The sequence below is a fragment of the Epinephelus lanceolatus genome, chromosome 12 (genome assembly GCF_041903045.1).
Source record: "Epinephelus lanceolatus isolate andai-2023 chromosome 12, ASM4190304v1, whole genome shotgun sequence".
Classification (NCBI taxonomy): Eukaryota; Metazoa; Chordata; class Actinopteri; order Perciformes; family Serranidae; genus Epinephelus; species Epinephelus lanceolatus.
The window spans coordinates 24,796,564-24,802,708 of NC_135745.1; positions in this window are offsets into that span (position 1 = coordinate 24,796,564).

Consider the following 6,145-nt stretch of genomic DNA (forward strand, 5'->3'; position numbering starts at 1 on the left):
CCCTGTCCGAAAACACAGCCCGGGTCTGAGCTCAGGCTGCTGGCGTCACTTCTTTGCTGTCTTTGTACAACACAAAGATCGTCTGTGTATCTCAAGATGGATCACTACACTCACAGAGACTTTGGTTAGTTAATGAAACCTCTTTCTCTTATGGGTGGCTTGAGCCCTGAGCTTTAAAGGGATAGTTCGACCCCAAATAAAAAATACATAATTTCCCTCTTACCTGTAGTTCTATTTATCAGTCTAGATTGTTTTGCTGTGAGTTGCAGAGTGTTGGAGATATCAGCCATAGAGATGTCTGCCTTCTCTCCAATATAATGGAACTAGATGGCACTCAGCTTGTGGTGCTCAAAGCGCCCAAAAAATACATTTGGAAAAACTCAACATCAATGTCTCTTTACAGAAATCATGACCTGGTTACTCAAGATAATCCACAGACCTTGTTGTGAGCAGCTTCATGTAGGAACTATTTTCTTTCTATCAAACTACACCTGCCAACCATATCACCGCGCAGAGGGAAGCGTGCATCTACTCACAGACAAGCGAGAGGCTTGTGCTTGTGACAGCACAATATGTAAATATTAATGCCGTCGTCCTCAGATAAGCTGTAACGTTAGCTAGCTCAGTGTTGCTAAGTGAGCTAGCAGTTACTACAAACTACACTCACCAACTATATCACTGTGCAGAAGGAAGCGTGTATCTACTCATGGACAAGAGGCTCATGTGAGCGTGACATGTATACATTAATGGCGTCCACTTCAGGTGAGAGGGAGCTGTCCCTTTAATGTATAGTTTTGTTAAAATTCACCTTTTTATTTTGTGATATTTTCCCACTGGAAATTCTAATGAATAAACATGTTTAGTAAACATCCTTGTTTTCTATATTTTATTGCACTATACTTTATGATTTTTGGTCCAAATGGCTCTTTTGATGACACACTTTGTGGGGCCTGAGTGTCATTGTAAAAGATCTGTGATATAAGATGGGACCTGATCATTAACAGCCTTGAAAGCAGCACCAGGAGCCGAGAAGAGACGTTGGTACTAAGGGTGGTGAGCTCACACTTTTTACCATCAGTCAATATCCTTGCAGCCTCCTGTCAGGAAACCAGGTTTAGTTCAAACTAAAGCTAATGCAGCTTTGTTGCACATTGTCGTTACATATTTCCTGTGACACTACAAGAAGATTTCTCTGTAGAGTTTGGATGTTGCTTCTGTGTTCATGTACATGTCCTCACTGTTCTAGGTCCTACTCATAGCAGTGACAGGCTTTGTTAATCTGTCTTAGCCCTGTCATTGGCTGGTGACAGCTGGAAACATTTACACATTTCCCTTTGTTCCGTTTTTAGTTCCTGTCTTTTCTCATTTCATTTGATCTAAGACTTTGTTTTGCATTTCTTGCTCCACTCTTTGCGATAACATTTTTTAGCACCGAGTGAGAGCTCTTCGTGTTTCTGTTATCTCTGGTCCACAGTCAGGCTGTCAGCCCACTCTTAAAGGAACATGACACAATTTTGCAATATTGCTCCACTGTGTGGCTGCAACTCTCCACAACAAACAAGTTTAGTGCTTTGGTTTGTCAAATGTATTTAGACATATGATTTTAAATCATGGCTGCTGTTTCACTCACAGGCAGTAAAACCTTGGCTTCAAAACAGACAGAATTTGTAAAGTTATTAAGGGTTTCTTTCATTCAAGCTGAAGTGCAACAAGTGATGGGAGTCAATGGTAAATAATTCTTAAAAAAAATGTTTGGACCCTTCACTTGGACTATTCACTTCACCAATAACAACACTAAAAGTGGTATACCAGTTTGAAATAGTTGAATAAGAATATATGGTTTACGTTGTCTCCATCATCTGGTCAAACATTGTCACTACAGCTGTTTATTCTGGGTTATGCCTGTCAGGTCCTTCAGTAAAAGGGTCCTCACTGATTGGACAGGAATCACCAATGAAACAAGAAAAATATAAGACCTTGTTCTGCTTTGAACAGTAACTTACGAGTTAAGAATTCTTGAAATTACGTCTTCTACTTCTTTCTTATTCTCTCAAAAATACATAATGTAAGCACATGCTAACATTCTTCATTTCAAAAGTTTAACTTATGCATACAAGATGTCTCTACTTCACTGAAAAGTCCAATCTCAGAGTTTAATATGTGCACTGGAGGCTTCATGTTTCCAAATCACACTTGTCGAAGTTACATATTGGACCATGACTGGCTTTCAAACTATTTGTGATTACACATAATCATGTTGTACAGACACATCTTAAAGAGACAGTTCACCCAAAAATCAAAAATACATATTTTTCCTCTTACCTATAGTGCTGTTTATCAGGCTAGATTGTTTTGGTGTGTGTTGCCAAGTGTTGGAGATATCAGCTGTAGAGACATCTGCCTTCTCTCCAATATAATGGAACTAGATGGCACTCAGCTTGTGGTGCTCAAAGCGCCAAAAAAATAAATTTTTAAAACTCAACATCAATGTCTCTTTACAGAAATCATGACCTGGTTACTCAAGATAATCCACAGACCTTGTTGTGAGCAGTTTCATGTAGGAACTATTTTCTTTCTACCAAATTACACCTGCCAACTGTATCACAGGGAAGTGTGTGCATCAACTGCTAGCTCACCTAGCACCACCAAGCTAGCTAACATTACAGCTCAGCTGAAGAGGACGCCATTAATGTTTAAATCCCAAGCTGACACGAGCAAGAGCACACTTCCTTTACTACTCAAGCTCTGTCTGTATGTTGTAGACGCATAAAGGCCAAGGCCTTCAATGTGGCGCTGGAAGAGAAGCTGAAAGTTGTGACTCAGACCGCACTTAGTGAGGAGGGAAGGGCTGCACAGGACAAACTCCTCAAGGATGAGGAACAGAGGTCAGACGAGAAGTAGCCACGCTGGCCCTCGTTTGATATGCACAGACAAGTTCATCCCACCTCTTCCACAAGATCGCTTTGGAGACACCACAGCGCTTGCGTCTCAGGTCCCGGCACCCCTTTGCCACACATGCCCAAGAACTGCTCCATACAACATCATCTGATACCTTGAAGATTGCCTGGGTCAAGGCAAGATGGAGGGACCAGTGAAAGTCAGCAGAACCATCAGGCTCCACCACTACACTGAAGACCCCACAGATGTGCCCCGCCAGCACTTGACCCGAAAGCAATGGACAACCCTCAATCGCCTAAGCACAGGCTCAGGACGCGCCGGGGCAGCAATGCAAAAACGGGGTCTCGTGGACAGTGCCAACTACGAATGCGGGATCCTCTACAAACTGTGGAACACATAATGACCAGCTGCCCAAACACCAGCCACCGAATGGCAAGCATGGTCTTATTGACCTGGACGTTGAAACACTGGACTGGCGTAACTCAACGGAGCTGAAGGTCTATGGACATATGCCAGAGGATGTAGTTTTGTAAAAAGAAAACAGTTCCTACATGAAACTGCTCACAACAAGGTCTGTGGATTATCTTGAGTAACCAGGTCATGATTTCTGGAAAGAGACATTGATGTTGAGTTTTTCAAATAGATTTTTTGGCGCTTTGAGCACCACAAGCTGAGTGCCCTCTAGTTCCATTATACTGGAGAGAAGGCAGACATCTCTACAGCTGATATCTCCAACACTCTGCAACTCACACTAAAATAATCTAGATTGATAACAGCACTACAAGTAAGAGGAAAAATATGTATTTTGATTTGGGGTGAACTGTCCCTTTAATGCTTTATGTAACTCTAAAAGAAAAAAGGAACAACTGATAGCAGATAGATAATTTAGAGGAATAATCAAACCATGACTCGACAGTTGTGATGTGATCGTTTATTGCAGCAACAAAAAAGTGAAGCTAAGCAAATCTGTATAAAGAAAAAAAAAATGTATTGTTATTTTAACAATTTCCAAATATCTTTATCCATGTTGTCATTGTCAAACATGAACCAATACTGTAGATCAACTCTTATGTGTGCATGTAGAACATATCTCATTATATCCCAGCAATCCCAGAAATCACTCAAACCATGAATGTAGGAATGGTTAACACATCATTTTAAAATTGTTACTGATTCAGGGTTTTCTGCTGAGACATGGTGGTTTTCATACAATAAAACAAAAAACTAAATATGAGTGACCAGATTTAGCAGATTAGCTAAAGGACTGTAACATTAAATATGTAATTTTTAAATCCCATTTACATTGATTTTTACTTTCTATTTCACAAATTCTCATACTTTATCTAAAGCTGCTATAGCATAACAGGCCTTTAAACCAGTAACTTGATTCTAGCCAGCAACAGGGGGGAAAAAATACAGAAATGTCAAAACTAAACAAAACAAGCCAAATACACATCCTCCAAAACTTCTGTAGTACTGTACTGTAGAAACTCAGCTCTAAAATGCAGTCGTGAAACAAAAAGGCACAAGGAAAAATCTCTGAATGAATAAACACATCAAAACAGCAGGAACAACTTTCAAAACACGAATTTTCAGAGTGGTGATCTCTGGAAGTATGGACCACACCACTGTAACCAGTGGTCCCAACATGTCTAACATTTTCTTTCTTTAAAGCAAAGACCCTCCAAATCATGAAGCCCAAAGAAAAGACAACACATAATCAGCGTGTGATTAAAATGAGCTCACAAAGGAAACCCAGACAAAGCAAAGACGGCCTCTTCACCTCGCTAATGAGACGGACGGGAGATGCTTTCATAAGAGCTGATGTTAAAACTTTTCCTCGCAGGAAACTACACAAGCATGGAAAGTGATCTAAAGATGTGGAGAACATGTAGCAATGTACCGTATATACAGACATTATGGGAAACACTGTTCCCGATAATAAAAACATCCACTCCTACAGTGAAATATGGAGGGCACTGCCTCCGATACGAACGCACACTGGTAGGCAAAAACTACCTTCTTCTTTTTCTTCACATTATGGAAGACACTGCTCCCGATAATGCTGTCAGGACAAGAGGCGTACGTGTACCAAGGGACCGCTACTGACACTCAGAGGTGTTCGGTAATACTTTCCAAGGTGTGATATGTGAGCTGATCTTGTCTTAAAGACCAATCCAGTGTCAGTTATTAAAAAAATTACCTCAGAGTTGTGCGGTGATCGTTCAGTGCTCAGTACCGGCCGTCGGTCGACACGTACGCTTCTGTTAGCAGATGCTGCTTTTGTCATTTCGACAGTATAACTGTCATAATTATGGAAGGCACTGCTCCCGATAATTATACACTATTATTATTTTTTTCTTATAAAAGGCAATAAAAAAACTATTTATAGTGAACCCTGCCACTGATAAATAAATAACACAATAAATACGACGTACGGTTTGTTTCAGTGCCACATGGTTGGAGACCTTCTCCCCATTTTTTGAAAGGCCTACAGAAAATTAATGTCAGGAGGCGGCCGATTGAGGTAATTATCAAATTCAGATTTCTTTTTTTAAATTGCTGCATGAAGTTAGGACTTTTAGATCAACACTTCACTCACAAAAAAATGACAGTTACTCACCACGTTAGGTTGAATTCATGAAGAAAACTTTGAATTTCTCACATGCCTTCACTGTGAACGAAGAATCCAAAAAAAGGCGAACATGCCTCATGAATTGAACTAAACGGGGACAGCGTTCAACAACAGCAAAACTATATTAAAAGAGCTGTTTACAAACTCACACAGCTGGTGCGGTATAATCCAAGTCTCATTTATCCAGTCATATTCTCAGCACTTCACAAAAACACGCATTTCTGCTAGGACCTTACAATTCCCAATACGTCAGTACCAACAGTCTCATGTATGGATGAGTAGCATGGATGGTTAGCATTGTCCCCTCAAAGTAAGATGGTCCCTGGTCTGGTGACCTGTCCAGGGTGTACCCTGCCTTTAGCACATCTTCCTAAACATTCAAACAGTGCTAACGGCATAGCACCAGGCAGACAATGAAGATATTCATCTCAAATCGATCGCAGATCAAAATCGTATCAGACTTTGTGATTGTCCTCTAACACAGAAACAGGCCTGCAGTCCATTTTGCAACGGAGTGAGTTAGTCGGTCACAGGCAGTCACACTCAGCTTGTGTCTGAACGCCTGGCTGAGTGTGGCTTGACGAGGCTGGCTGCTAGCGCTATCATCATAAG